Source organism: Amblyomma americanum, chromosome 1 (assembly GCF_052857255.1).
Source record: "Amblyomma americanum isolate KBUSLIRL-KWMA chromosome 1, ASM5285725v1, whole genome shotgun sequence".
Taxonomy (NCBI): domain Eukaryota; kingdom Metazoa; phylum Arthropoda; class Arachnida; order Ixodida; family Ixodidae; genus Amblyomma; species Amblyomma americanum.
Window position 1 is genome coordinate 115,846,294 of NC_135497.1, and position 26,488 is coordinate 115,872,781.

Genomic DNA, 26,488 nt, shown 5'->3' on the forward strand with positions numbered 1-26,488 from the left:
CACTTTGTTTTCATTTCACGTGATAACAGTCGGGAGAAAAGCAATCGGTTTCTTTTGCCGAGAGAAAATATCGCGTTGTCGTACGCCAGCAAGTTTAACACAGCGGTGGAGAAAGCCGTGTATGCCGAACTACATTTCTCGGACAAAGCATAAACGTCTCTCAGCTAATGCCTCGCAAGAAGAGCGTTGTTTCCCTCGGCGTGCTTTTACACGAAAGCAAGGCATGGCCGAGGCACTAAATTCGAGCCAGACAAAGCACGAGGCTAAAACCGCTGCCCGAATCTGTTTTGCCACAAGATACCCTGCTGCTTGCAGCCAACTGGCAGCGGGAAAACGGACGGACAGACGCTCGACTCTTCGCCGTCCACTCTCTGCAGATTGAGTACGCCGCAGCAACAGCACCAAGCGGAGATTTGCTTTGCGTTGTTTAAGCCGATGGCTTCATTCAGCAGGGTGCTTCGAGGGGCGGAGAGAAGCGAAGGCGAACAGCAAACTGCGCGTTACAGTCACGACCGCATCCAGCGAACCGAGTCACCTGCACGGCTTCCATTTTTATCTCCCGTGATTCCGCTTTTCTGGCTTCGTTTCCGAGAAAGCAGACATCTACACATGGAAGGTCTGAGCCACTTGCAACATTGCCTCCTAGTGGGTAACTTTTTGTATGTGAGGGAGAAGACGGGTAGGTGAAAAAAAAATGGATGGATGGAATGGAAAGTGAGTTAGTAAGCAGTTAAGCGAATGAGAATAAGAGAGCGAGTCAGTCAAAGGGGCAGAGTGAAAGCATAGTTAGTGAGAGAGAGTAAGCGAGCGCGTAAGTGAAAGGAATGGAGCAAAATCCGAGTGAGCGAGAGCAAGCAAGGAACTGAAAGTGATGGAGGGATCGCAGTGCAAGTGAAAGTAAGTGATCGAGTAGTGAGTGAGTGACAGTAAGCGAGCGAGTGAGTTAAAGGGATTGAGTGAAAGCGAAATAAGTGAAACTACGTGAGAGATTTTTTGTGTGAAGTGGAGTGAAAGCAGAGTGAGTAGGGGAGGAACAGTAAGCGAATAAGAGAAGATATGATTGGTTTTCAAGGAAATAAAAGCCGCAAAAACTGTATCATTCCTCGGTGGGCACCTCAACGCGCCGTGAGAGAAGGAGGAAGGTAGAAGCGAAAAACGGGAGAAAGAGGTGCCGTAGTGGAGGGCTCAGAAATAACTTCGACCGCCTAGGGACCCTTAACGTACATTAGCATCGCACAGCGGGACGGGTACCTTGTGCGTTTTGCATCCATCGAAACGCGGCCACCGCGGCTGGGTTCAAACTCGGCCACCCCAGCACAGTAGCCCAGCGTCTTAAGCACTGAGCCACCTCGGCAGGTTGCGAGTTGGTGAAAGGGATGGAGTGAAAGCACAGTGAGTGAGAGCGATCAAGGCAGTGAAAGGGATGGGGTGAAACCAGAGGGAGTGAGAAGTAAGCGATTAAGTGAAAACGATAATGTGGAGGCATAGTAAGAGAAATGGGTGGAGTGAAAACAAGGCATTGTAAGTGGAAAGGGTGGAATGAAAACAGTGAGTGGGAGTAAGTGAGCGAGTAAGTGAAAAGAATCGAGTGAAAGCAGAGTGGGTGTAATTGAGCGAGTAACTGAAATGGATGGAGGGAAAATAGAGCTAGTGAGTAAGTAAAAAAGATCGAGAGAATGCAGTGAGAATTAGAGCAAGTGAGCGAGTAAGTGAAACGGATGGAGTGAAAAAAGAGTGAGTGAGATTAAGTAAAAGGGATGGAGTGAGGGCATGGCAAGTGATTGAGAGTCAGCGAGTAAGTGAAAGGGATGGAGTGAAAGCCGGGTGAGTAAAAGTAAATGAGCGAGTAAGTGCAATAGATAGAATGAAGGAGAATGAGTCGGAGTAAGTGAGCGAGTTATTGAAAGGGGTCGAGTGAAAGCAGAGTGAGTGTAACTAAGCGAGCGAGTGAGTAGAAGGGATCGAGTGAATGCAGAGTGAGTGAGAGTAAGTGAGGGAATAGGTGAAAGGGATGGAATGAAAGCAAGTTGAGTTAAATTAGGTGAGCGAGTAAGTAAAAAGGATCGAGAGAAAGCAGAGTGAGTGAGATGGCAAGTGAGCGAGTAAGGGAAAGTGATAGAGTTACAGTGAGTGAGAGCAAGTGAGCAAGTAAATGAATCGAGTGAAAGCAGTCATAGTAAGTTAGCAGTATTTCAAAAGGATCTAGTGAAAACTGAGTGAGAGTAGGTGAACGAGTAAGTGAAAGAGATGCAGTTAATATAGAGCGAGTGAGAGTAAGGCGATGAAGTGAAAGTAGAGTGAGTGAAAGTGAGCAAGTAAGTGAAATAGATCGAATGGAAGGAGAGTGAATGAGAGTGACCAAGTAATCGAAAGGGATCGAGTGAAAGCAGAGTGAGTGAGAGTAAGTGAGCGATTAAGCGAAAGGGGTGGAGTGAAAACAGAGTCAGTGAGAGTAAGTGAAAAAGATGGAGTGAAAGCAACATGAGTGAGAGTAATGAGCGAGTAAGTGAAAGGGATGTAGTGACAGTAAGTGAGCGAATAAGTGAACAGGATTGAGTGAAAGCAGAGTGACTGAAAGTGAGCGAGTAAGTGAAATAGATCGAATGAAAGCAGAGTGAATGAGAGTGACCAAGTAATCGAAAGGGATCGAGTGAAAGCAGAGTGAGTGAGAAAAAGTGAGCGAGTAAGCGAAAGGGGTGGAGTGAAAACAGAGTCAGTGAGAGTAAGTGAAAAAGATGGAGTGAAAGCAGGATGAGTGAGAGTAATGAGCGAGTAAGTGAAAGGGATGTAGTGACAGTAAGTGAGCGAATAAGTGAACAGGATTGAGTGAAAGCAGAGTGAGTGAAAGTGAGCGAGTAAGTGAAATAGATCGAATGAAAGCAGAGTGAATGAGAGTGACCAAGTAATCGAAAGGGATCGAGTGAAAGCAGAGTGAGTGAGAAAAAGTGAGCGAGTAAGCGAAAGGGGTGGAGTGAAAAGAGAGTCAGCGAGAGTAAGTGAAAAAGATGGAGTGAAAGCAGGATGAGTGAGAGTAATGAGCGAGTAAGTGAAAGGGATGTAGTGACAGTAAGTGAGCGAATAAGTGAACAGGATTGAGTGAAAGCAGAGTGAGTGAAAGTGAGCGAGTAAGTGAAATAGATCGAATGAAAGCAGAGTGAATGAGAGTGACCAAGTAATCGAAAGGGATCGAGTGAAAGCAGAGTGAGTGAGAAAAAGTGAGCGAGTAAGCGAAAGGGGTGGAGAGAAAGCACAGTCAGCGAGAGTAAGTGAAAAAGATGGAATGAAAGCAGCATGAGTGAGAGTAATGAGCGAGTAAGTGAAAGGGATGTAGTGACAGTAAGTGAGCGAATAAGTGAACAGGATTGAGTCAAAACAGAGTGAGTGAAAGTGAGTGAGTAAGTGAAATAGATCGAATGAAAGCAGAGTGAATGAGAGTGACCAAGTAATTGAAAGGGATCGAGTGAAAGCAGAGTGAGTGAGAGTAAGTGAATGAGTGAGTAAGCGAAAGGGGTGGAGTGAAAGCACAGTCAGCGAGAGTAAGTGAAAAAGATGGAATGAAAGCAGCATGAGTGAGAGTAATGAGCGAGTAAGTGAAAGGGATGTAGTGACAGTAAGTGAGCGAATAAGTGAACAGGATTGAGTGAAAACAGAGTGAGTGAAAGTGAGCGAGTAAGTGAAATAGATCGAATGAAAGCAGAGTGAATGAGAGTGACCAAGTAATCGAAAGGGATCGAGTGAAAGCAGAGTGAGTGAGAGTAAGTGAATGAGTGAGTAAGCGAAAGGGGTGGAGTGAAAGCAGAGTCAGCGAGAGTAAGTGAAAAAGATGGAGTGAAAGCAGGATGAGTGAGAGTAATGAGCGAGTAAGTGAAAGGGATGTAGTGACAGTAAGTGAGCGAATAAGTGAAAAGGATAGAGTGAAAGCAGAGTGAGTGAAATTAAGTGAGCGAGTAAGTGAAATGAATATAGTGAAAGCTGAGTGAGCAAGAGTGATTGAGTAAGTGAAAGAGATCGAGTGAAAATAGACAGAGGGAGAGTAAGTTTCCGAGTAAATGAATGCGATCGAGTGAAATTGGGGTGAGAGTAAGTGAAAGGGATGGAGTTAAATTAGAATGAGAGTAAATGAGCGATTGAGTGAAAGGAATGGAATAAAAGTAGAGTGAGTAAGTGAGCGATTGAGTGAAAGGGATGGAGTGAAAGCAGAATGAGTGAGAGTAAGTGAAAAAAAATGACGTGAAAGCAGGATGAGTGAGAGTAGTGAGCGTGTAAGTTAAAGGGATGTAGTGAAAGGAGAGTAAGTGAAATAAGAGAGCGAGAAAGTGAATAGGATGCAGTAAAAGCAGAGAGTGAGATTCAGTGAGCGGGTAAGTGAGAGGGATGGAGTGAAAGCTGGGTGAATGACCAAGTGAGAAATAAATAGAATTTTGCTCATTTTCTCATTAATGTTAGCTGTTCGTAATGCACCACGTCAACCTTTTCGGGCCCTTTGATTTTGAAGTAATATGTCCCTCTATGAGCAAAATCAAAACTTCCAACGTGTAATTTTCGCTGCTAAAATATGTTTCCTAAGAGAAGCACTTTATTCTGGACAGATATGAAGAGCTCACAAAAAGTAGTCGTGTTAATTTAAGCATTTACTCATCGCGCACTTGAGAATGCCAGCCAGCAGACTAGAGCTCTTTCCTCTTCCCTCTTGATCCATACGCTTTTTCAGAGTTTAGAAGTTCTGCTAAAAAGAGCACTTGAAACACTGCAATTTTGCCTCCAAGTTCCTATAAAGTGACCATGCTGTGGTATAGAAGCAGTAAGACGAGTGCCCACTAGCGAAGCTGTCTTGTCAGAAATATTCGTGTGTATATTTTTCAGTCGTATCTGGTGAGCAGGAAAAAAAACAAGTACAAAATGTTAGCACGTAGATCCCCTTCACTTTGGTCTGGTCGCATCTCTATGATCACGCGAAGAGCCGAGCGCGCTGTAATTGACGAAGCTCGCCGCTACGAACCGGGAGTTGTTTGCACGGCTGATGAAATCTAGCCTGGCCAAACTCGATTTGCTGCGACGTAACTCGTCGGCAACGAGTACTGCGGCGTAGCAAGGCTCTCCGGCAACCGGATGCTTGTGCGGGTCGCGAATGTTTCGCCATGTTCGTTATCGCGCCAGAGAGAGATGTTGGTCCCACATTTCTTCTGCGCGTATACAAACGAACTGTTTCGAAATGTACCTGAGGGCGTGAACGGCGCATTCTCACTGCGTCCGAAGCTAAAAAAATGCGAGCGGTTCGTAAGCTTCTCTTTTTTGCCACTTGGTGCTCGAATGAAATGCAAAAAAAAAAGTGAACGCCCGAGAAAAAGAGCTCTCGAGCGTTCCTGTCCATGCGATCAGAATCGTCCTTCCGCCATTTAATGGCACATGTGCATGTATACGTTCCTGTTCGTTACTAATTAAACTGTAACGCTGCAACGCTTGTCGCTACTTGTTTATTATGGGCGTCTTTGTGTCAGTTTACGTCAGCCAGTACAGATTCAGTCTACGCGACAAAAGACACATGAGTTGCACTGAATATAAAAACACTTAAGCCAACTGCTCCGAACTTTCACTTCTTGGTTCAACGTAACGTTAAAAGTGATTTCCTTCATCGTTCGTTTACTTCCACAATGTGCAGTTTAGGTTTCCTATACACCACGTTCACTGAGTTTCATTCCCCCTAGGGGTCCTTTTTTTTTGCGTGCAAACTGCTTTCACTGAGGTCGCTTGAGTTTTCCGGGCTCTCAAAGTGACCGGTGACGTCATTCGTGACGCCATCATGAACGCCCTAACGGGCGAATATTAAGTGCTCCTTACTGAGCTAGACGCCACATGTTTGGCCTGGCTTGGTTGCGTTGGCCCATCCGTCGGTATTAATTGCTGTTATGACAAAGTGCTCCAGTCATCATGATGAAAACAAGATGTCATCTCTTATTTCGCCACGGTTCCCGCAGTCACTGATGTTGTCTTCATTTTCATCAAACTACAACTACCACCACCACCACTACTACTACTACTACTACTACTCGAGAGCTGGCTATGTGAGCCAAATGGAGTCCGCTGAGGTTTCCTCTACTTCCGTGTTTTGAAAGCAAATTAAGTCTCTGGTGTGTGGCTAAACGGTTCAGTCGTGTAGTGCAGAGCTTGTTCTGCGACCACCCGTAATTCACCCATAATTAAAATTCACCAAGCGCTATACTTTCAAGGGACGGGTTCCCGTGTAGATACTCTGCCTGCAAAAAGAACATGTCTCATATCTATAAATAAAGCTGCGAATTTATCCAGCAATATCCATTTCGCTAGAGAGAAAAAAAATCTCTCTTTTGTTTCCTCGCTGCCTTTTACCAACAGACGTTTGTTTGTACGGGCCGCAAGCAGGCGAAGTACCGCGGAAGAGTCTGCCTCAACTTGAGCCGCCAGACACCTCAACGAGGGCGTCGTGTTTTTTTCCTTTGCGCGAAAGCATTGGTCTCGGCCGGAGCGACTGAGGAAATAACGAGGTTTGTACGGTCCGCTGACCGCGCTGCGTCGAATCAGTAAGCCAGGCCGTTGTCAGATGAAGGAACGGCGCGAAATCCGAACGTAAGATCAGCAATGAAAACAATGAAGACGTGCGAGTTGGAGGCACGGCAAAGGTAAATAAAAACATTCCCGCGGGCCAGCAGCGTCCGCCGCTGGCACAACGGCTTTCGCTGAATGGAGAACGGGAGCTTTTTTTCCGTTTTCTCTATTTTCTTTGATCTCGCCAGACATAATACGCCACCGAATGATAACAACCTCTCTTCGCATGGCGTTATATACCCTACAGGCAGCCAAGGAAGCGCGTCTACGTAAACGTAGAGACGATGTGCATTATCAAATTGTAGCATTTTTTTTACTTTATTCCTTTCGTTCATATCTTCTTTTCTTCGATGAATGAACTTGAGTGTGATGATCATTATCGCAAAATATAAAGGAAATAGGATATATGAAAGCAGTTCACCGCTCCCGAGCGATTGCAAGAAAAAATACGTCCACAACATACGATCATTTATAGCGCACGTCCAACAACTCTGATTTTTTTTTTTTTAGTGCGCCAAAGAAACACTGTTAACTGAACGGCTGAACTTCGATTCCATCTAAATGTAGCCGCAGCGGCCAAAATTGAACCGGCGGCCATGGGAACCACCGCGGCACGCAATTGCTCAAAAAGGCTGACGCGGAGCTTTCCGTTGATCGCCCTATACGAAAGGCTGGCCACTAATGCATCACCATCATCATGCTCATCATGGGTAGCTCAAGTGACATCATCACACTGTCGTGCCTGTGTGGCCTGCCGGTGAGGCACCTTCGCAGGCCTATACATGCCACCACTTGAAACCGTATATTGTGGAGTAACCGGTGCACGCGCCTGCAATGAAAAGCGTCTCGTTCGGAAGACTCTTTCGCATGAATAACGCTGTTTTATTTTTTTCAAAATGCCGCGGAAACGGTATGCTGCGTCCTTGCGTGCGCGTAAGAACGTACGGAATTATTTTCATGGCACGATGACAAAGGTTCCTTCATCGCCAGCAGGACATGGACGAAGGAGCGCGCGGTTACGTAAAAACAAAACGCGCTTGAAGGCAGCTGTCGTAGTAGCGGCGCCTCTTTAGCGCCGTTCACCTGATGTCACCTGACACTGCATCCTCGAGCGCGGCGGACAGACGAGACCAAACGTCTGCTCGCGAAGGCAAGGAAAGAAGACCCCCTTTATTTCGCTCCGTCAGGTATAGACACACACAGGCAGAGAATGACCACGTGGCTCCTGCGGCCGTCGATCGGCTTCTGCGCGCGTATGAAGGGCTCAGACGCTGTCATCTGTCCTTGTTTCGCCGCTTGTTTCAATTTTTTTTTGAATTCTTAACTATTCTGCTGCATTCCCCGTAAAGCGTAAATGAATTATGGAGTCAAGTAGAGTTAGCCCCTTAAAAACCTTAGATGAGGTCAGTTCGCTCCCGGCCAAAACAGCCACTTGGGCTTTTTAAGACGAACCTGCCTCGTTAGTGGCGTTTTAGAGCGGTTAGTTTTTCCCCGAGTAAAAACGGGGAGAAACTGAACGCTTAGAAGAGTTTCCTAGTTATCACTGGATGCAAGAGATAGCAATACCGGTTCTGGTGAATGCCTATAATCGTCAAACTTGGGACTGCGCCCGCGGAGGAAGCAGCGTGGTATGAGCCATGACATCCCTTACAAAAATGGTCTATAGACAGTCTATAGACTTCTTATAGACTGTATTGCCTTCCTATAGATATTTCTTTTTGTCTACTCATAATCTATAGACTGTCTATAGACAAAGGTCTACTAAAAGTGTATGGCTATAAATCTACAGATTGTCTATAGACTGTCTCTAGAATTTTTATTGCCTACAGACCGTTCTTTAGGGTCTGTCTATAGCGAATTTATAGACTTCATAGACAGAAATCAACGGACTGTCTATAGACTGTCTAAATAAATTTTTGTAAGGGATGGCGGGAAGACATGATCCTAACACCCCGTGTGTACAGTACAACGTTTTTAGCGCCATCACGCAAATGGAAACTTGGCTTTACGCGCGAAATTTTCGATTTTTGTCATTCCGGCATGAATGATAACCTTCGCGCTTCCCTCGAAGTTTTAGGGACTGTCCAGCAATATTTCAATTATTTTATGACTTCTACAAGGTCGAGCAGGGTTCGTAATATGACCCGTCATTGAGCTTGACTTAGTACGATTACGCAGTCCCGGTCGCTCTTTCCGAGCGTTCGTCGTCAAGGGCAATGAATACGCTACGACACTTATAAATCAAAAGCCGTAGAAGATATTACAAGTGCTCAGGCTGCGCCACATGTCTTCTACGATAGGGCCCCAGGCACAATTTACCCCGTGCACGGAACCCCGCGAACTTCCCAGCGCGTATGTCACCGCCTTAAAGAGCAGCAAATGTCCCTAGCCTTCGCGCTCATGAGCATCCCACGAGTATAGTACACGGAGGCCGCCAAACAACGCGCAGCTGTCAGGCGTGGAAGTTGACCAACTTGCGGAGGGACACGCGGGACACGCTCTGCGGTGCCGCGGCTGCGAAGCAGAAGCGTGTGCCTTCGAAACAATAGCCCGAAGAGGAGCTATTTGGGAGGAAACATTATGTTTGCCGCCGGCCGCCTTGTGACGGTCGGGGCAAATATTTGCACCGAGCGCCGAAGCAGGCGCAATTTTTCCCGCCGCCATGCGTGTCCCCTTGCAACGCTGCTCCTCCTGTTCGCTTGCGCAGCGCGCTGTGTTTCGTTTTCCTTTTTTGTTTGTTCCTTTCGTATTTTTTTCTTTCCTTCGCCTCCCGTCGGTCGCCCCTCGTCGGGAAGCGTGTCTCCTGTTTCCCTAAATGAGCGCGGGAAGCGGCGGTGCGGGCGTGCTTGACTTTTAAGCGTGGTAGCGAGGACCACGCCCACTGCCGGCCTTGCGGCGGCGCTCTCTTTTTTTGCGCCTCCCGCAGCCCGGCCCCGAAATGCTGGACGAGCACGACCGCTTTACGTGGCCGCGAGGAAGGACGCGGGGAATGCGCCGCCCGTTTGTTTCGCTCGCCCCCGCCCGCTCGTTCGCTCGCGCCGGCACTGCTTATTAACGGCCGGAAAGTGTGCGGCCCGAGAAAGGGAAAGAAAATATAAAAAATAATCATTTAACGCGCAATTTCGGGGCGCGTTCTCCGTTTCTGCGGTCACTGGGTTTGCTTTTTTCGTCACAGCCCGTGCAGTGGCACCAGAAATCAGGGCATTCGAGATCACTCATTTCCTCTAGTTGCCACCGTTTTAAAGGGAAATGCGGTTCGCGCTCGTTCTTTGGTTTCCGCCTCTAGCCGGTCGTTACCAGTTCCTCTGCGCAGTATAATTTATGAGGGAGGGCATTGTGCCAAACTGCTCACTTCCTGCTAGCTGTTTTTGCTGCTGCCGTTACAATGCGTGTGGTGTGTTTACTCGGCTGTAATGAGCGGCCACCTTGAGTCCTTCATTTGAGGTGGCGGGATGTGGGCCTGTCTGTGCTGTACAGGATATGACGTGCATTAAAGGTGGTTGTTTCTTATTTTATTATTTTTGTCCGCTGAAGATCGTCTAGGAAGAGCAAATGTTGGCCACGTATTAACGCGTTCCTTTCCGCCAAGCATTGCCCAAACATTTACAGCACGGCGAGCCTCCCTTTCTCAAAAACCTCCCAAGAAGCTCGGAAAAAGGTCGAAAGGTGAAATCATTGCACATGGGTGGATCGAATGACAGAAGTATAGCGAACAAAAAGATTTAGACGCTCAGCTTCGACATCAAAGCTGGGAAAACTCGAACCGACAATCTTAATCAGTTGTCATCAAGCGAGCCCTGCTCATGCACGAGCTCACTGCTCTTTCTGCGATTCGCGTGCGGCGGCGCAGGCTTTGGTGAGAGTCATATCGTCGGAACCCTTCAAATTAGGCGCAGGGCGACCGTCCCCAGTCAGTGATGAAGTTGGAAATAAAAGCATGCAGGAGCGAAACGCTTCAAAGTTCTGAACCGCTGTTTGCAGTGGTAATAAGGTTACATTTGTTTCTCCCAGATTTCTTTCTCTCTTTGAACGCCCAATAGTGCCTCAGGTACTTCGTAATTGGGTACAGTCTGGAAAGAAGAATTCTCTGGGCAAAATTCGATTACCTTGATTTTTTTTTTTTTGCGGGCAGAGCCGTAAAAATATTCCCCGAAAACTAACCTTAAATGTTCTTCAAGGCGCTTTATTTTTTAGTTTGCGAAAATTTACTCGCGTGACAATTTTTTAAAAGAGGCATCGCAGTAGAGAATAGTGCAAGGGGAACTTTCTGGATGTTCGTATGTTTGCACCGCATAACTCTGACTTACAGCAGGCTCACAGGCTCACAATATAGTCTAGAAAGTTCCCGGCGTTCTGGCCGCTACTGGCCGCAGCCAAATCCCCGTCTTACCCTGTTGAGGACCCAGTTGTGCAGACTGTCGGAAGAAGCAAGTCAGTAGAGGCCGAGGGGCCCGTGCCCGTCCATGGGGGGAAGCCCCAGCGCCGCCTTTAATGCCCGTCAACGGGTCCCGCGAACGGCCATTCGGCGCACGCGTGGCCGCACAAACGCCGATGACGGGGCCATTTCCCGCATCGCTCGGCTGGTGCGAAGCCATTTGAAAGCGGACAAAGGTATCCAGGTTATGGGGGCTACAAGCCGTTGTGCCCTGCCCGGACGTACATACGGCGCTCGAGGCGTCGCGAATACCACGCTGGAGTGGCCGCCCTGGATGGCGGGCCTACTTCGAGCAATTCGCGGGTGTTTCAAGCGCCGGCGAATTAGAACACGCGCTCACTGAGGAAAAGCGGGAAAGGCGAGAGGGGAGAAAGGGACAATAGGCACAGTCGAAAAGGACAAGCAAGAGATTCGCGTGCTTATTGCGCTCCGAGCTGGAAATAAATGTTTACAACATTTCCCCCTACCCCCCTCCTTTACTTTTATCTCACTGCACAGAATCCACTCGGTGTGCAAGCCGTGGTGGATGGGGCCAGTGGAAGTTATAAAACTCATGGAAGCCTCTTCATCCAAAAGTATAATAATAACAATGGCGTACGAAGATGGTCACAGCTCTCGTGTACTTACGCCATGTGACAATTGGCCGTATCAAGCATAACATGGGGCTCTTTTAAGCGTGTTTTCTGGAATGTAGCATGACACTTTAAGCATCAGCGTGCTTCGCCATTTCGCCTGCAGCCATGATGCCACCACTGCCGCGAGATGACAATATCTGTCAAGCGCGAACAGACTGCATTGTTTTTCTCGTGAGCACAAAGCAAACGTCGGCTCTGTGCACCGCGTGGGCATACCACGTATGTAATAAGCAGAAATTTCCTGCAAGGTGCACGCCACAATCAAGGAAACGAGCACTTCAGTATCGTACGTCGCACCCTGAGGCCGCGTATCCGGTCCTGCCCTTTTCAACTGCCTTTGCTCTGCTTTCTTCTACATTCCAATCGGGGGGTGGATTTGCGGGAAGGTCTTGGTGCCCATGCATGGTGTTTCACGCACTACATGCACGACGCCTTCTTTAAACTTTATTTGCATGCAGGCAGGGGTCAGAGCGGTTCTTCAACAGAAAATGTCTCAGTTGGGTGATCCCCCCCCCCCCCCCCCCCTCAAACCTGCTCCTGATTTCAATACTAACCATCTCACTGCATTTCGGGCCCTATAGATCGAGCCTGTTTCCTTTGTCTTGGCCTCTTCGTTCAGTACAGAAGAAGGCGATTAAAATATCGCAGTTTGTTTTTCGAGCACTCACACATACGACTGTCCACTGAGTCGCTAACCTCTTAACAACTTACAAGCTTAGTGACGCAAGGAATGTGAAAAATAAAGGAGTTGATAATCTCCAAACTAGTGAGGTGGGGGGGGGGGGGGGATGAATAACGCAGGAGCGCCTTCGTCTGAGCTCTACTTCCTTAAAGAGGGGCGCTGACTACCGGGGAAGTGCGGCCGGTCGGCGTTTCCACCTTTCCAATTAAGCGGCAGCGCGTCGGCGTGGTTGTGTGCGCGCGCATGCGCGATAGCTGCCGCCAGCGAGAGCCCCGCGCGGGCGATAATGATTGCGCCTCCGCCCCGAACGAGGCCGCCTGAGCCATTAATGCCACGGGCTGCCGTGCGGGCTCCCCCTCCCCGTTTCAATTAATCCGGATAAGGCCCTCGGCCGTGCGTTGCCCTGCTCATTCGCCCTGTTGTTTCGGACTTGGCGGGCGAGTTAAAAAGCGGGACCCGCACGTCGGCACCCCCTTCCTCCTGTCGGCCGCCGCTGGGCCGGGTTAATAATTCACGCCCTCCCGGTGCAGCTTCGAGGGCCGTCAGCGCAGGACGACCTCGAGTCCGAAGCACACCGCGTGCTCGGGACGCCGAGATGCCGCTTCACGGAGCGCGCGAGCGCTGCGGCACGTTGGCCGCGGCTTTGTGCCCGCGCAGTAATCAAGCTGGAAGGAATGCGCCTCCGCTGCTGCTCGCACGCGCTGTGACCGGCGTTCGTCCCGACTTCTCGGCGTCAGCAGTATACGCACGAGGAAGACTTTCGACCGGACGGGAACTGGGATAGTTTCTTCGCGATCGCAGCCACGGCCCATGCATAACAAGAAGGAATCGGTAGTTGGGGAGGACCCCGCTAGATGCGCGAAGTCCGTAGGGCATCACTGGACCTCGTTGCAGTGTTCTTCTCGCGGAATGGCGACAATTCGCGCGCCAAAAACCGTGACCGGTGATAACAGATAGTGTAATGCACCACGAATGCGACGGCCATCGCGCATTTACGGTCGAGGGCACTCGAAACCGGCTATACGCATGTGCAGTAATGCTAAGCGTATAAGGGCAGAGTTTCTGCGGAACGCGCAATCCGCGAAACGTATTCCTGCCCTGCCCCGACCAGGATATTGCCCCATCTAGCCGCCACCGCCTGTGTACGGTTCGTTCAAAGTTTCTTCCTTCAGCTGGTATACGGTATATGATATATTTATGTGGTATATGATATATGATATATGGTATTGGTATATGGTATATGGTACATATTATACAGTAAATGGTACATGGTACATGGTATATGGTACGTGATACATGGTACATGGTATACGGTGGTGTAGGGGGATGCTGGTCTTAAAATTGAATTTTTTATTATTGCAGGTATCGTAATGAAATTAAGTGTGTATTTGTATATATTCCACCTGTTTTCGGAAATATAATTAGTTTCGGTACATCTTGGCTAGTTCCTATATCATGGGAAAATACCTTAAGCTTAATTAGGTAATTTCTTGCTGGTCGTTAAGGCACTTTCTCTCAATATTTTTGGTCCCGATTAAAACGCAGCTGTAGTCTAAGACCTACCATGCGGAGCTATGCTATTTTGTATTCTAATGAATGTACGTCATCTTATCAAATATTAAATTATGTCGAAGCACAATACTTATGAAATATAATTAGATTATATTATTGTTCACAAATTTTGATTTGTTAGACTGAGCCATGAAAAAATATAGAATAGCTGCATAGTTTAGTTCTTTCTGAATTCAACGGTACAAGATTAATTGCATAACGAAAACATAAGGAAATCGTCCGTAAGGCTAATCATAGTGGCAAAAAACACGAAGCTGAGAATATCGCATTTGAAGTGCACGCGCCAGCCCATTCGAAGATCCTTGTAGAGGCCTTATAAAACGGTGGAATGTGGCCGTTTCGAGAATATTCCACAATTTAGTTAGTAATACCAGGGTGTAGGGAAGAGCGCCAGCTTTCGAACAAGACCAAGATGGCGGCCATCGCGCAGCCGGTTGCGGGAAGCGACGGGCGCGAAGTTCTTCCCCATGCTGCTTCGAAATCGCCATTTCGGCGCTTACGAGGCGTCACATATATTATTTTTTTTACTTGAAACTTTGTAGGTAGGTACTTTAGTCTATACTGAGCCCGAATAAGGCATTTTTGAAAAATCGAGATTTTTGTATTTTATTTTAGAGCTGACAAGAAAGTGTATCCAAAGCCACGTAAATCTCTAATAGGTCGGAAGAGAACACCCTTAGATTACGAACCAATACATAACCAACACCAGCAAGGTTACACTAGTGGTACCCCACACTATGCTCTCTGCAATGCCCGCACTGTTGAAGTAGCTGACATATACCACAATGTGTGGACCTGTCAATTCAATCGCATAGTTGACCCCATTCCAAACCCCTCGGAGGAGCAATGGGAAGCCATTGTGCTATGACCCTGACCGGCAGTGTCGGTTGATAGAGAGGGCCAACGCGGAAGCGATAACCAGTTGACTGCCGAACTAGACGGCCCATCCACATGCCCCAGAAGACTCGGTCAATAAAGAGGATTTCAATCAATCAATCGCATTTTTTGGCCATTTCAGGACCCGCGGCTCCCTTTAAAGTCCCAAGGTGACATGGGTTATGAGGGATACCGTAGAGGACGGCTCTGTATTAATTTCGACCACCTGAGGTTCTCTAACGTGCGCTGACATCGCATAGTACATGGGCGCCTTGCGTTCCCCCTTGATCGAAACTCGGCCTCCACGACCGGGATCGAACCCGCGTCCACGGCCTCAGCAGTCACTCGCCCTAACCACTGAGCCACAGCGGCAGCGCTCTGCCTCCAACTGTTTTAGCTTGCCTCACGTCCGTCCATTACCTAGCCGCATTACTGCCACAGTGTTTATTTAGTGCGGGACTTAACGTCCAGAAACAGCAATTGCTATCATGCCGAAGCATAGCGGGTACCCGCGATTCTGTACCACAAGATTACCAGCGCAATGTCAAACACCGCAGTGACAGTTCGGCCGTATACTGGTTATGTAGGCACTGCTCCACATCGCACAATGTTGGCACCAGCGCTGTGCGGGTGCTGGCTGCGTCGCGGCGTGACGCAATGCTGTGGGGGAAATATGCATATTTCTGGACAAAACTATGTGATGTCAGTGCGCTTTCACGGAGGCTGCAAGCTCGCGAGCTTGAAATACGGGATCAGTGGCTCACGCTTAATTATAATATTCCTCAGTAATATCCAGAACGGTCACTGTTCGTGAACGACTCCTACGAAACTAGCTTCTTAAGCCTAGTCTGTAGTCCTGTGCCGCCGCTTTCGGCGTCTAAACGAACTGCCGCGCGGTACTTCAAAGCAAGCACCGTTTCCCACAACATACGTCGAAAGATACAGCTAGCTCCGCGAAATCGAGAATGGCGCCGAACGTTTAATGACGACGCCTAGACACGAGCTCCGTGTATAGCGTATTGCACGCGGATGAGCGAAAAGGTGCAAGCGAATGCAAAAAGAAAAAATAGTAGAGCTAAAGTGATGCGTGTAGATAGCGTTGAGCATTCGCCTCCTCTTGTCATCGCGGCACTCAGCGAAAGATGAATAAAAAGAAAAAAATCTTGCAAGTGCAACCGCAGGCGCAGTATTGATCTCACTGTCGCTTCACCTTATCGATGCTTTCCAACGTGTCGTGCGGCACCGAAAACCGTCCAGCAAATGACCTCTCAAAGCGCGCATAAGAAATGGACGGGACAGCGGACCATTTCTCCCCAGCGAGCAGTTGCTCCCCACTTTTCTCTCGATGGCCACACGACGTGACATCTCGGGGGAGGAGGGGCGAACTCCGAAAGATAAAGCGGCCGTTCGTCGCGAGTAACGGACGCGTGGGACGAGCCCGGGGCGGAAGTGCCCCTGCGCAGCCGTCCCCCCTTTGCTGCCGGCGTTCCTCCGTGCCTCTCCGTATAGCGCCCCCTTGTCCTATCGCCACTTCCTCTGTTCTCCATTTCCTCCAGCGCATCTCTTCTGAAGGGCTGCCGTATGGAGAATTCTGCGCCACTCTTTTTGCTTTCATTCTCCTTTCTAAGAAGTTGGGATTTCTTTGGTGGAGACAGTCAGCGTGGCGTAGACGATATGCCGCGAGGGTCGGTAACGGCGGCCCATATTGTTAGTGTGTAACTTGTTAAGCACGCACGGAGTTTCGATCGAGCTGCGAACGTGGGCAGACCGTCTTCGGAGACGGTGAACAATGGTGAACAAGCTTAGCTGCTTGTGCATCGTAGCGAGTGAGTAGCGAGTTTGTGCGCTATATCGGGACCCGTTCGTTTCATGTTCCGGACAGCGTCCACACATCGCACGTATTCGGAAGCCTGTTAAAGCTGCTCAGTTTGTAATTGCGGGAACAATGCACGGTCGTTCTAGTAGGTCCAGAACAAGGGTCCAGCATTGTCAGCGGCGGTATCTCCGTTACTCGTCCCCGTCTGCATTCTCTGTCGTAGATAAAAGGTTCTTTTTCCCTCGTTCAACGCGCAACGATAGCTGTTAATCTTCTTATAGCTTTCATAAAACATTAAATATGGCCGCTCAGAGAAAAGTAATAGGATACTGTGGCTTGGCACATTCGCCTCAGGTATAAAGTACCCACTAAGGCTATGAGAACTTACGGCACCTTCTTTACTTTTCACATTTAAAAAAAAAGTGTGTGCTGTTTTTTTTATGTTATAGGTATACGTTTCATGTACCCCGCAGGTTACTCTATATCACTCGTCGGCAGAACGCCGGGCTAAACTGCATACACATAATATAGTTTAGGAGAGCGAGTTGACGGGCTAGTTGGTATTGCATGGTGTAGGAACAGCGCTAAGAACAGGACAGAAGTCAAACATGGAAGCACAGGGACGGGCGCTGACTATCAACTGAATCCTTATTTCGGAGCACAAACATATATAAGGTGGCAGCAAGGGGGTACAATCAGGTATGCGCGGTCACATGGAAACAGTGAATAGTCACGTCAAATGATGAATTTAGACATCTGAGGCTGAGAAGGACGGAAGGAAAGAGGCGATATAACAAAAAAACCGATAAAAAACTGCACGGTGTAGAGGGCCGTCACGCGAACTAAGAAAAACTCAGGGTATTTGTGTTCTAGCAGACATTTTTTCCCCTCTCTCTTGTTCTTTGGGGTTCATGGTGCTTTGGTTTTTGGCGTTTTTCGTTGACTGCCTTCAAAAAACTTTTTAGTCTTTTTAATTTTTGGCCCCTGTTAAAACTTGAGAAATGTTGAACGCCCTCTTTACATGTTTTTAGCCGCACACAGCAGTTTTTATTGTTTTTAATGGTTTTATTCTTTCACTATCGTTTCCACGAGTTTTAAACTTTTATAAACCCATTTTTTTCGCCATACTTTCGCATCCTGTTTAATCCTTCATCTGTTTTTTCTTAGTTCGCGTGACTGCCCTCTACACCGTGCAGTTTTTTATCGGTTTTTTCTGTTATATCGCCTCTTCCCTTCCGTCCTTCTCGGCCTCAGATGTCTAAATTCATCATTTGACGTGACTATTCACTGTTTCCATGTGACCGCGCATACCTGATTGTACCCCCTTGCTGCCACCTTATATATGTTTGTGCTCCGAAATAAAGATTCAGTTGATAGTCAGCGCCCGTCCCTGTGCTTCCATGTTTGACTCCTGTCCTGTTCTTAGCGCTGTTCCTACACCACATAATATAGATTTTTGCATACCGGAGACGCACTAGCGGGGAAGTATACCGGTTATACGTAAGGGAGCTACGCATGCGCAGTGGCAAGGGCGCGTCTGGGTAGGTCCACTGTGCGTGCACAACAGGCGTACGTAAAACCGGTGCACGTATACGGTATACCAAGAATTCGGGACAAGCACTATCAGTTTCATTGGCTGCCACCAGGTGGTGCATGCTGTAACATTAAAAAATGGCGCGCTGAAAAACAATGCGACAACAGTTGGGATTCGATCATATGTCTTCACGGTTCGGAAGTAGCACCCGATCACTCGGCCACAGAACAACAAATACGCAGCAGCGGACAGACTGGCTTTTAACCCAATTGCACGGGATTAGGCGATTAGTTGCATTCTGAAAACGTCAATTTTGGGCACTTTCCTTCGTTGTTCTGACAAACAAGAGCTCGAAGAGTAGACAGGATAGCTCAGTCCCTCCCCTATCTGTTTCTGCTGCCAAAAAGCAGCAGGAGTAGTAGATTCTTGACAAGCCAAGTTTTCATCTCCCAAGACACCTTCAAATTTCAGCCGTTCCCGCAGACTCCTATTGTTAAAACTTTAAAGGGCGTGGAAAAAAATCTCAATCGAACACGAGGGCGGTCGCTTCCTTCAAATGCTCTGAAAGATCACACCAAAAAACCTACTAAATCCTTTGAGAAAATCCAGGCCGATGTCTGTGCGAATAGTTATTGAAAAATATCTGCCGCCTCCCGTTGAAGCTCCATAGGTCGCTAGGCATAGCGGCACTGCTGGGCGCTGTCCCGAATTCCCGGTAATGCAATTACTGTAATTTGCAACACACGGGGCTTTTCATACGAAAACGATGATGCCTTGAAACACTGCAAGGCTTCGGAGACTCCTTTTGCCGAGCCTTGTGGTTTGCAAGCCTGCAGACAGAGGGATATGGAATGGTATGGTATGGTACGGTATGGAACTTGCGATTAACATCTCTGCGTGACGTCACCCTGAACAGCAGGAGAGGAGCAGGTGGTTCCTTTAAATCTGAGACCGAAATGCTGAAACTCACCTCCGTGACACTGCAGCGTTTATCGAAGGCTGTCCTTGGCTGCAACTCGCATGCTGAACGAATACCTAAACTCGCTGGGATGCCAAAAAGAACTGGGCATCAGCAACGGTGCGTAACATCATGCTGCTCGAAGCAGAGTGACGGTACCATCTATTGCACTGCTGTGGAGAATCCCTCGAATGTTAGCCACACTAAGCAGCGCATTGGCCGCGTCGGTCATCAGTGACTACACCAAGCAGTTGATACTGGTGACAGCAACTTCGTGCGAATTGCCTCATGGAACTGTGATAATGATAGGTAGCCTAACGCGGCCCGAAGAGTTGATCAGAGTAGTGCAAACAAGGATGCACCATCCGACATACACCTTTCTCTTTTTCTACCTCTTTCTAAATAATTCAGAATCGTCAAAAGCTAGGGGTGTCATGCGTCGCAAGTTCTTCCGAGCTGTGCAGCGGGGCCACACGGCGAAGCCGCCACCCTGGCGCACAAGAGATCGGTCACCAGGCGTTTTACACGGCCTCGTTTTCGCCACTTGGTGCGCTAAAACAGCGTGCCGTCCTCGGCAGCCACTGCACCCAACACGCGAGCACTGCCGTTCCGCTCTCCCGCATGCCGCTCGTGGCTCGGAATGAGCGCTGGGCACGCTGCCAGCAGAGCTCTCGCGAGGGCGAACAAGAAGCACGAAGGGCGGCAGAAACAAATTGCCGCGGCGCCGGGCCTTGTGCCCATCGAGGCGCGTCTTCGCGCGACACCTCACACAACAAGAAGCGGCCGGCACCGAGTAGCTGGCGTGGCCGAGGGGAGGCCCCTAATCTCACGAATAATGAGCCGTATTACTCACTGTGACTCAGCCAGCACGCAGATAGTTATGCTCGCGAGCACGCCCAGGAATTAACGAACCGATTTATCGAGCACCGAAGTGCCTTCACAGTGTGCTGTGCTTCGGCTGTGCTGCGCGCCACAATCGCTTGCGCCATGCAGCGTCCGGCAGTCGGAAAACTTGGAACAGTAAGCACCGACCGCTCTGCGTGGCCGAAAAGCCGGAAAAGAGCGCAATCTCTGCGACGGGCTAATTCAATTGCCCGGACGGTGAGAGGAAACTTCGAGATACGTATTTTAGCGTTGCAAGGCTATAGTACTATCTTGCCCGCTCTCGTAGTAGCTCGAGCTCGCTTCGATAAAACAGCGACAGACCATCATTTGCTACAATTATATCCGTTCTGAGAAAGAATAAGGGCATCCGATGTTATTTTTTAATACTCCAGTGTTTAATTCATTGCCATGGCGTCCGCAGGCAAACTTTTGGAAGCCGTTTCGTAACAAACTGATTACTCGGGTGATCTTAATGTAGTATAATATATAATCGGCTGCATACGAGGAAAGCAAAATACAATGACCGGCATATTAAAGAAAAAACTATACCTCGCTAGTTTTGTGGATTTAAATGCAGGGCTAATTAATGAGCCATAGGATTGATCGATTGATTGATTGATTGATTGATTGATTGATTGATTGATTGATTGATTGATTGATTGATTGATTGATTGATTGATTGATTGATTGATTGATTGATTGACGTGCATAGTTTGCATGCTTTATCTTGAGGAGCCACGTTATTAAAAATCAAATGCAGAAAATACAATCACTGAGTAGCAACTACAGCCGATCCCGGCGAGCATAAATTTCCGTGAATGTCCCGAGCATAAAATGAGGAGTATATGGCATTTAAAGCTGCACCTTAATGAGTGCGCTGAGAAACTAATTATGCAGATTTTTTAACCAATAGGAAAGGTCAGTACGACGGAGGACAACATGCCAGCCATCTACGCACGCTCACTACGTGACGTCTTCTGCATTTGAATTCACGTCTGACCTCTGACCATTTCATGGGGAACTAAGAACCCGCATGAATACCTTAAAGCCATTTCCATCGTTTTCGACGTTGTAAGCGACTACAGATTTCGTTCCCTCTACGACATCTGGTTGAACTAAATTGTGTCGAACTCTTGACTAGGCAAATGTTTCACCGTCGTACCTAAGGGGAAAAAATATGCTTAGGCGGAAGATATCGTTGAAATCGAAAGCTGGACAAGAGGGAAACGCACCTGCACGGGACGAACCGCACCAGGACGAAGGACGAAACAAAGGAGGTGTTGAGTCTCCAGTGTGTGGTTTCGCAGACGAGTAATAATACACCAAAACGCAGACCAGCAGTCCCAAATACTCCACACATAGATCACTCGCCGAAGTGCGTGTAACGCTACAGTCAACTATGCCTTCGAAGTGTTTCCCACAAAACAATAAATCGTGAACATGCGCCGCACAAGGCTTATCGGCCTCCTTTCCTTTCTCTTGGTAAACTGAAAAATAAATCAAACGTGCAATTCTAGCAACTGTAATAGCATCCAAGTTTGAGGTTTTTTGTTTTTTTATTTATCTGCCTCTGTCCCACGTTTCTTACTCGGCTTCGAAGCTCGCGTTGACAATATATCGCAGGCAGCTGCTGGTGTCACGAGCAGACGCCGTCTTCATTTGCATATTTTCATATTTTTAGTCGTTTATTTTCTGCGATTCTGTGCACTTACGCTGGTAAAGCTCCGCATACGCGTTATTCTTTGGGGAAATGGTTGCGCACATGTTCCTCCAGCTAACGATGGAGCCCCTCTCTGTCCTTCCTTCTCCTTAGCCGCGTTCAACGACAAAAAAAGTATTTCATGGTCGGATGGGTTTCTCCCAAGACAAGGCACGACACCATGCACTGAACAGTTTCAACCCGCTCCTAAAAGCTTGTGTGTCGCTTCCTGAGAAAACTGGCGAAACCCTTCCCCTCATTCACATATCACTGCGCGATCTTCAGACGTTACTTTCAAGGTAAAAAAAATTCACTAATCTCCTCTTTAGTTCTGTTCAGTCGTCGCCATTCACAACAGACTTGATAGACAATCTTTCAGGCGCATGTCTCCTCGTATCCTATTTCTTTTTGTCTAGCGTTGTATTCGCACTGTTCCGTTTGCATGCTACAGTTTGCGCCTCGGTCGTGTGAATTATTAAGGTTTCAGTACTCCGTCCCACTCTGTTTTTCTGCGATCATACTCTTGCTGAAGCTTTTAAGCTCACGTGCACTCCTGTTGATGTCGCTGATGCGTTCTTTTTAGCAGCAAGAAACCCTGTTGCGTTGCTCGGTCGCTACTTGAAAAAGCTTTCAGCATCCAGCAGTGCTCATTGATCCGCCTTTTTTATGGAATTCATTTGTTCTCGTGAGCACACAATAACGAAAACAATGTCTAACGTCAATACTGTGCGTGATGATGCCCTTCTTCTATTACTCAACGGTATGCGAAGATACGCAAGCTTAAACGCGTACCTCAACCTTCGAGCTCGTCCAACGTACCCATCGCCAGTTAACTCCCGCGCGATAAAGAAAGTAAAAGCAAGAAAATCAACGCGCCCCGAACACATTAGCACCCATTCTTCACGCTGACAAGCTTCCGCCGTTTTTCTTGCGCCGCCGGGACTCCAGCGGGTGCGAATCCACCTTTCTCGACGGCGTCGCGGGAACACTATGCCTCTGGTAATTATTCATTACCGCTGGCCGACAGGCTCCTAAAAGAGACGTCAGTAGAAAAAGAGCGTTCACTTCACGGCGTTTTAATTACTTGGCATTCGACAACTGCCAGCAGCAATTACTTTTCCTTCCCGAGCGGTAAGACGAATGAAGAAGAGGACGTCTCTCGCAGTTTTTACCCCTGTTAACGCGCAGTGCACTGTTTGTTCTCGAAGACAACTGGCTTTGAAATCAAGTTCTTGCATCGAAACATACTTCGCTCGCGTCTATAGTTAGCGTGGTAAATCCTTGTTTCGTGCTGCGCAGTTGTTTGCAGATTGTGATTTTGTCTGCGCCGGAAGCGTCTCTTGCTCCTTTTTTGCTGTACAGAATGGCATGCCATGAATGCAAAAGGAATTCATCGACAGAGCGTATTAAACAAGAACAAAAAAGAGACTTCCGTCAAACGCCTTACGCAAAGTGAAAGTGGATATTTTAGCCCAGCTAAGTAACTCGTCATTGACTGGAGGCGTTGTAGCGCGAGGCTTCAAATTAACCCATTAATGCCTGCAGTGCCGCGAATTGCGAACATACCGCTTGCACGCCCTGTAGCCATTACTACGCGGAGTTTTCATACGAAGTTTCATCTCAGCGTGTCCTCAGTAGCCAGCGCTCTCCTGGGAAAACGTTTGTCGTCACTCTGAGGAAGTTGCGCGAAGTAAAAAGGAGCACGAATGCGCGACTTCCCGAGCGTTCAACAAGCTCCTCGTCTCTCCTGTGAACTTTTGCTGAAAAATAGGAAGACATGTGTTGAATAAAAACGTGTCTACTTTCCCTGGGACTTCCAATTAGTTCGAGGCCGCCGGTCGGATCTTTCATACAACTCTGCAGACTAGCTGCACAAAATGGGCCAAATGCTCATTGTTGCTAATTGGCGATTTGAGAATTTAGCGGTGAAAACAAAATGTTCCTATTGGATGTTAAACGCGGAAGTGATTATCTTTTTTATTTCATTCCTTCGTAATTTAGGCGTTAATTTAGACTGCTATAGAGTTGACATTTACTGACATCACGGTACTTTGTGTTTAGCAGAAAACACTGTTTTATGGAATAAAAACGTGGCATTGGAAGAAACGTCTACGCAGCTTTTCGAATATAGCCTTTCCTGAGGACACAATCTATTTCTCGATAGTTCTTGCGCCAAGAGCGCGCAGCGCTGTGATGTTGGAAGAACTAAAAGTGGTTTTCATCACACAGTCGTCCCGCACATTGTCTGTCGGCTAGCCTGCGGCTGTCACCACCGCAACGCGCTGTTGCGGCAACAATTTTGTGGAGTTATGTCCAACGTTTAATGAATGAAATTCATTATAGCGTTGCATTTTCGCTCTGCCTGCGTCCGCTCTCATCAGTCCAATGACAGCGTGGCCTATGCGTATTGTGGCCTATGACACTGCTGCCTTGAAGATGAGTTTTCTTTTTTATGCCTCGCCAGGGAGATCCTCGAAATTCCATCTTTTCGTTGCAGCTGCTTGTTACCGTAAGCCTGGTCAACACCTGCCACAAAAAGCTCTGCAATGGATGCAGGGATAGGGCGTCCACTGTGGTTCTTGTATTGACTACACATGGCTGCGCCGTAAGCGGGCACAGTCCGTACCGACCTCTTCACCATGCTAACAACTCATTCGGCACTGCATACCGACAGCTGGAACACCTCTGGAGTCCTAGATTCGAATAAAGCGCCATTTCTCAGGCTACTGCTTCTAAGTCATTGATGTCACCTGCGTAAAGAAGTATCGCCTAAGAGAAGAGATTCCAAACTTTCATCTGAACGTAAAATCTTTCAATTACATCAACAGCCATACTTTTACTGTTAAGGAGGCAAAACTTATCGAACACCTCCCGTAGCTTTGTTTTCGTGCTGCTAAGACAAATTCCGCGCTCGAACAAAAACCTGCAGACCCGGAGCTTCGAGCCTGCGGCAGGCGCCTACGGCACTCGAGAGAGAATGCCTCCGCCGCGCGGCCGTTCTCTATATTAACCCACTTTCTCAGCTGCCGCTTTCTCAATTGCCCGGCTGATACACCGACGGGGGGATGGCTCCTGGCCGCAATATTCGCCGCCCACGCGGCGAGCACACCAAGTGGCTCGCAGCAGAGTTTCCCATCCTGCGGCCGCCGGCGGGGCTGATCGGGGTTGGTAGGTCCGCCACGGTCGAGAACAAAGCCGCGGGCTGCGCGCGGCATTTCCGGCGAGACCGCCTCTTTTGTCTCCGCGAGCGGCCGCAGCGGATCGCTCCCGCGAGCGCAGCCTGCCGCACCTTAGCTCTGATTAATTGGCTCGTTTCCGGGCTGCCAGACCTCGGAGGAGAGCAGGGAAGGGAACACGTGCGCGTATTAGTCTTTTGGGCCGCCCGCTTCTGTGCTTGCTTCGTCGGGCATGAAATATGCCTCGCCGCGGGGCAGGCCCGCAACTGCTGCCCAGCAGCGCGCGTTTCGCTGGCCCGCACTCCGCAAAATGACCCTCGTTTCAGATGTTTTCAGTAGCCCGGAGGAGCCACGTTTCCTTCGAGGTGAAAAAAAAAGAGAGTAAAATTAGCGCTCTATTTCGACGCTGAGAGTGGGAATGAGTGCGAAATGCTTAGCTGCACGCGACGACACTCGGGCACTGCATTCGACGCTATACAGCGTAACGCCGAAACGGCTTTGCACGCTGAAATCATTTATCAAAAGGATTCGGTTGTAGTTTCTCGCGTCTTCATCCACCTACCCGCTAAGGGTGCGCAGTGGCGACAACGCTCCGCTACTAAAGCACGAAATTGAAGGCTCGATCGGCGGCGTTTGGATGGAGGCTGCATATAAAAGTGCTCGTAGACTGAGATTTCAATGCCCATTAATGAGCCGCCAAATCGTGGGAAAGTATCCGAAGCCCGCTACTTCACTGCGTCATTCGTAACCGAGGTGAAGCTTTTGCACCTGAAAATTCATTACTTTTAAAGAAAGAATTCCACACCCTCACAGACACGTACAATTAATTTCCCTCGCTCGGACGCCTCCGGTGGATTCGCACATAACCACAGTGGGAGATTGGTCCCGGTGTCTTGCGCATTCAAACAGAAGTGACACATTGACACAATTAAGGTAGCCATGGGCGAAATTTTGTGTTAAAGAAAATAATTTTGAAAGTTATAGCTAACAAATGAATCTCCCTGACGCAGCAATGTAATCATGAAGGTAATTGCGCACTGGTTTTAGGACATATCCCCTGGCGCTTGCCTTAGAGGAGACAAGAGCCGTAATAGACTGAAAGAGGAAGCCCAAGTCGAGAGAGCGGAATCTGCAGTTAAGCTCATCGCAGGGAAGCAAACCGCTGGCAGGAAAGGGGAGAGTGATCATGTGATTCAAATTCGCCACATTATTCACAAAGGTTTGACAGAGAGAACCCCGGTCGCCACAAATATTTAATCGTGGTTTTCTGCACCGCAAGGGGGGCATTTGGACACCTCGTATTGCCGTGAACCGCATAAGCGGACGCTCCAAGGGAATGCCAAATGCTGAGAATCCGCTGTAGCAAGGAGAGGCTCATGGCTCGAGGAATGCAGTTGCAGGAAACGCTGAAAGCGGCCTATTGTCAACTGCACAGTGTTTGAAATAAAGGGCACCACAGGTCCGCAAAGGGCAGATTTTGCTAAAAAATCATTCCATCAATGCCGTAATGTTCAGGCACTTAGCGAAAACGCCTTTTAACATAACATGGGGTGGAATGGAAAAACCTCGGGAACGGCTCAGAAGAACGCCCTCTAGCCTTCGAGAGCAGTCAGGACAGAAAGGCTATCAGCAAGTATA

The 26,488-nt window shown here is 48.3% G+C and overlaps 1 protein-coding gene and 1 long non-coding RNA gene across 4 annotated transcripts in view; both read left to right on the plus strand.

The window, feature by feature from the left end:
* The window catches only part of LOC144113500 (uncharacterized), a 46,211-nt gene extending 21,814 nt beyond the window's left edge, over positions 1-24,397 (plus strand). For both annotated transcript variants that reach the window (XR_013310809.1, XR_013310810.1), the window contains exon 2: positions 24,172-24,397. This is a non-coding gene — a long non-coding RNA (uncharacterized LOC144113500). The remainder of the gene's footprint in view (positions 1-24,171) is intronic.
* Cbp53E (Calbindin 53E) overlaps positions 1-26,488 on the plus strand; it is a 191,832-nt gene that overhangs the window by 51,454 nt on the left and 113,890 nt on the right. The window lies entirely within an intron of this gene.